We start from the raw sequence: 5,948 nt of genomic DNA on the forward strand, positions 1-5,948 counted from the left end.
AAGATTCAAAATCAAATGAGTCCAGCAAACCATCCTTATGGAGCTGGGATAAGCGCTTGTCATTTATATGACCTAAGCGACAGTGCCAGAGATAGGTTTGGTTCATGTCACTTGACTTGAACCTCTTGGTACTAATGTTATAGATAGGACTCTCAAGGTCTAGAATATAGAGTCCATTTATCAGAGGTGCACTACAATAGAACATTTCGTTTAAATAGACAGAACAACATTTATTCTTTATTATAAACGAAAAACCTTTCTTGTCCAAACAAGAAACAGATATAATGTTCTTAGTTAAAGAAGGCACATAACAACAATCATCTAATTCTAGTACAAGCCCTGAGGGCAGAGATAGATGGTAAGTTCCTACAGTAATAGCAGCAACCCGTGCTCCATTGCCTACTCGTAGGTCTATCTCACCCTTCGTCAATGCCCTGCTATTTCTCAGCGCTTGTACATTAGTACAAATGTGCGAAACACATCCGGTATCTAATACCCACGATGAAGAAATAGAGAGGTTGACTTCTATAACATGTATACCTGAAGTAGAAATCTTATTTCTCTTCTTCTTAAGATCTTCCAGGTATTCTTTGGGGTTCCTCTTCCAGTGCCTGGCTTTTCCTTGATATAGGTGACAAAGATGTTCAACCATATCGTAAGCACCATCAACTCATGTTGCTTCTGAAGCTCAGAGTTCATGGTCGCGAGCATAAGACAGGACACATCTAATGCGTCTTCTTGATGCTTCTTGTAAGCATCACGGTCTGCTCGCGTGGGAGTGGTAGGAGGAGCCTCCGGAATGGGCTGCTCCAGAACGTACAGTTTATGTTCTTGGGTGAGAACTATTCTCAGATTCCTGTACCAGTCCAGGAAATTTGCTCCGTTGAGCTTGTCCTTCTTAAGGACAGATCGCAGAGAGAAATTGTTCGTGTTTGACGTCATGGTTATTCTACAACAGAAAAATGCAGAAAATAAATATCATATTCATAATCATTTAATTAGGCCTTTAAGTAAATGATGCTCCCACTTAATTCTATAATTCATGTGGGACAAGATCCACATCATACTAACCCTTGAGTTAGCTTTGACTAATACGCCCAAGACTTAGTATGATTGGTAGGTAACGATTACCAATTACATCACTACAACAAAATCGCTCATAGACATCGGTTTTCCACCGGTGTCTATTTGATTTTCGACCGATGTCTATGAAGCCGATGTTAAAAGTCTGCCATTTTAGACATCGGGTTAAAACCGGTGTAGTATCACTTAACGACACCGGTCTTCGAATCGGTTATTAACCGGTGTAGTATCACTTAACGACACCGTTTCATCAACGGTGTAAAATCGATGTAATATTGTATGTTAATAACACCAGTTTTGGCAGCGGTAAATGACCGATGTAATATTACTTTATAACACCGGTTTTACATCGGTGGAAAACCGATGTAATATGTATATTTTTTAACATCACAGATTTGATTTTAAAACCGACAATAACAAAAAAAAATACACAAATATTCACAAATTATACAAATATTCTTCATTCAATAATATCCATAAAATACACAAATATTCACAAATTATATAAATAATCTTTTTACAACAATATCCATAAAATACCCAAACATTCTTTTTACATCAAAAGCTAGCTAATAGATATCAAAATCAAAGTATAACATTCTGTTAACACATCAAGGTACAACTGTCTCAAATGTAATCTAGCATGCATTCAGCCCACTCGAACCGCACTTCATCAATTTCAACTCTGGAGTACTTGAGATTTGTAAACTGTAAAAACACATAAATAATATATTAGTAAATTAAGACCAAAAATCATAGTTGAAAAAGTAGTAAGAGCACCAGGTAACAAGATGACTAATTTGAATGCTTAAAAAGAGACCTATTCATCATTTATCTCAACCACATCAATGCTTACTTCAATGCTTGCAATAAGGATCTTCAGTGATTCACAAGGTATCAGAAAGTTGAATTTGCAGTTACAAATGAAGTAAAAGAATCATATTCAGCTGTCAAAAGTTAACTAGGTCCATGCTCTTAGAGAGAACCATACAAAACAAAATGAAAGGTTTTGAACATTAAAAAAAAAAATGTTAGTCATGCCAAGACTGAGATCACTCATCTATCTATCATTTCAACCTAATAAATTAGTTACTTTGGTTTTACAAAGTCTCCCAATTGTGTAGGAAGATCACAGAAGAATATTCCTGATAAAAGTTAACTTTCTTTAGTAGAAACAACCAATAGCGCTATAACAAATCCAGGAACAGCAACCAACCATTAGTCACTAATATATGAAGAGATTGCAAATGGAAGTGAACTTAAAGAAACAAAAAGAGCAAATAAAAATCAACTAGGCAGCAATGGATCCAACATAAAAATTGTGCAAAACTAATAAATAATAATAAGGGTTACAAATCACTCCTACACAATCAAGACTACACTTGCTTCCAACTAAGAGAGCCTATAATTAAACAATCAAAAGTGTACCAATAATTCTCCTTTCTGATAAATAGCTGTAATAATAAATCAAAAGCATAGCATGTTGTGCTCATATAGCAAACAATAAAAGTGAAACAAAAAAATATAGCTCTTGGGAATTAACTGACACGTATGGTAAACATGACCACCAAATCAAAGATGAAGTGTGTGAAAAATACCTTTGGTTTCTCTTCCTCCTTTGGTTTCAGTAGCTCTTCCTTTGAAATAGCTTTCCCTGCAGAAAATAATTCAGTCACTCAGCAGTCAGAAACATGCAAATATAAAACTACAAAATCGGTAGAATCTGGGCTTCCAAATGTACATGAAAAAATTTCAAATTCAATGCTGTGTCAGAGAACTCAAACCTTTTGCATCACGATATACTGGTTCTGCACTTTTACCACTCAAACTAAGATCCAAGGATGCAAATCTGGGACAAAAAAATAAAGAATAGTGAACATATATATACCAGTCGTGAAGGCATACTCAGCCGATGTCGTATCCTTTAACCAGTCCTTCCATCTGTGTATCTGCCCAAGAGAAGATTATCAATGCAAAGTGGATACTGTAACAGCTAAACTAAATCATCCTCAGGCAATGCTATGGAATTATTCAGAATGATACATAATGTAATCCACTACTCTGTCACTGCAGATTCACCTTTGCTCTTCCAAGGACCATTATAAGAGCACTATTTACCACATGAAACTCAGCCAAAAAGAAGATCAGAATGTGCAACTGGTGCAAGCCTGTGGCAGTAATCAGTTGCTCCTTTTCCTACAAGTGATCGCAACTGAACATTTTAGTGAAAGCTTCTTAGATTTTGTTTACAATAGATTATTTTCAACCAAACAATCAGAGAATTGGAAGTTGCTGTGCACTACTCACTGGGGGGCATTCAACCACTGAATCACCAGCAGCTAAAATCCTGCGCTTCAGGTGTGACTCCGTCAGCACCAGCGCGAGCAGCCGCCTTTTATTTCTGCCAGTTGACTCTGCATCAGGGCGACATGGCAGCATAGAATCTGCAACTGCCTTTGGCACGCAGATTTTCGTGATCTGGTCCTAACTAAATGTCAACAGCAAGGAGATGAAGCCGAGAATCATCAACTCTGCGAAAACCACAATGGATCACAGAGTTACAGTAATTCATCTATTCCGGATACCATGCACGTCGAAAGAGTGCTCCAATTTAGGTATGAACTTTCTGGTTTTACCGGCTTTCACCTTCTCAAGAACTTCAAAAAGAGTTCTCTTTTGCCTCTTGATAAACCACTGATAACGAAGTCAAAGCAGATGTAACTGTCAGTCATATGAGAAAATGATGCAAATGCAGGACAAGATGGAGTAGCATAATTCCAAGCTAGGAAAAAGATAAGCCATTCAAGGATCTGAAGTATGAAATTATCAGGACAATTTCTCACTTGCAGCCCCAGACATTCCAGAAACTGAAAAATGATTAATCTTTAAGATATAAACTGAGAATTTATAAAACCATGCTTCCTCGTGAAACATGACTGATAACTCGTAAAGAAACCGCTTTTGCTTCATTTAATTTCTTGATGTTACTGATAACTCCCAAAGAAACAACAAAGCAAAACAACTTTTTGTATTCGCAAACCAAGTTCATCCTGATCAAGATAGTTTAGATTTTTTTTCCCAATACATACATACATAGATCAAGATTGAGACAAACACCTCATAATTTTCCTTTAAAAATTATAGTAAAAAAAATAAATTCCTGAGCAACTTTCCTGTCAAGAAAAATACCCAAACACATATCAGACAAAGTGAAGCTCTGACTCACCTCCAGGACATGATGAAGTCCCTTCTCCAGCAACAAGGAGATGATGATGATGGCCAACTCAAAAATCGAGCAATCGACCTGCCTATCCGTGAGCTACGCCATAGGACTCAAAAATCGGCCCGGCGTCGAAGATAGAACCCTCAAACGCCATGCCTTTCTTAGGGTTAAATCGGCCGCCCATGTTCCTCGAGAGCAACAAGAAATGGAAATTCAAGCTAACATTTTTGCTTTTGGAGTAGTTTTACTAGAAATAATCAGTGGAAGACCTTCATATTGCAAGGAAAGAGGGTGTCTGATAAATTGGGTAAGATGCATATTTGAAAATATTTGATACTCAAAAACAGCATCAGCTTCTTGTAACAGATACTGAGGGCATAAACCCAAATTTGTTCTTATTTCCTACAAACTTCCGATAATCATTTGTTCCATGTAGTTTAGAAGCTTAATTCTCAACAAGCCCTCTAATCAGTTCATACAATAGTCAGGGTAAGTTAAAGGTTGTATTACCTCTATTTAGCTACCTTATCACATCCCAACTGAGGAAACCATAGCCTCGCTGCAAATCACAAGTTTCTTTCAACATTATCTTCCCTTTGGAGATTCATTAGTTGGAAAAGACATAACATTATTTGCCCTTTGGGTTCGCTAGTCTCAAGATATATCCTTCTTGATCCAACAGTTTGTGATTCATATTAGTAGATTCATGCTATATATCCACGGCTCATTGTTCTTCTATGTTATACAGGCCACAAAGTATCTTCAAAACCCAGAAGAGATAAGTAAACTAGTAGACCCTGAACTGAAAAACACAAAGTCAGAAGACCTCGCGGGTTACAGTTAGCCATGTGCATGAAGATGGGGGTCTAAAAGTGTATATCTGGTTAAGTAGGGTGTTATAAGAAATTCCTCGAACCATGAGTATTAACAAACAGAGAAATGCCATAAGATATAATTTAATGATATTAAGAAGAAGATAAATTACAAAAATTAGAAAATTTTTGCATTTATCCGGGTGTTATACTTGTATCAACAGCAGATGCTGATATACATGTTGGCAGTAAAAGATTTTCAACAGGCTCTGACGTATTCTTGTATGCATATAGTCAGATATAGACAAAGTGGAAGATTCTTGGATTTCACATAATCATTGTCTGGTTTAAAAATAACCAGTAGCAATGAGCCCCAAATTCATGAAATATTTGAGAATTTCCCTAACTTTCATTTGTAATAGTTTTCTGATAAATCTGATTAACCACTGTAAAGAGTGAGGAGTTAGTCCAATTATGTTCTTCAATGTATAATTGTTCTCTGTCTTGCAAATCTACATCTGGTGGTTCTGCAGTATCAATACTTTTCAAGAAATAAAAAATGCCTGCAAGACATCAGTAACTGTCAAGAATTCCCAAAGAAAATATAATTTAAATTCATATTTTTCATCTTCACTACATATAGTTTCTATTTTCTAGAGTACCTAGTATTCTGTGTTAAATTCAAATTCTGCAACTTGCCAAGACAGCATGAATTTTTAACTAATCCTTTCTTATTCTTGAAGTATTGCAATCTTGCTTACCAAGCAGAATAACAATAATTGAAGATTAAGTATTTATTGGTATCGTACCTTTATTGTAACATCTTCAAT

General features: G+C 36.1%; 1 long non-coding RNA gene across 1 annotated transcript; it reads right to left on the reverse strand.

Moving 5' to 3' along the window:
- Positions 1-1,736: 1,736 nt before the first annotated feature.
- LOC121980314 lies at positions 1,737-2,924 on the reverse strand. The gene is made up of 3 exons (XR_006111504.1): positions 2,868-2,924; positions 2,682-2,737; positions 1,737-1,791 (listed from the first exon to the last, which is right to left on the reverse strand). It is a non-coding gene; the product is annotated as an uncharacterized LOC121980314 (long non-coding RNA).
- Between the last annotated feature and the right edge of the window lie 3,024 nt (positions 2,925-5,948).

The sequence above is a fragment of the Zingiber officinale genome, chromosome 1B (assembly GCF_018446385.1).
Source record: "Zingiber officinale cultivar Zhangliang chromosome 1B, Zo_v1.1, whole genome shotgun sequence".
In the NCBI taxonomy this organism is placed as follows: Eukaryota; Viridiplantae; Streptophyta; class Magnoliopsida; order Zingiberales; family Zingiberaceae; genus Zingiber; species Zingiber officinale.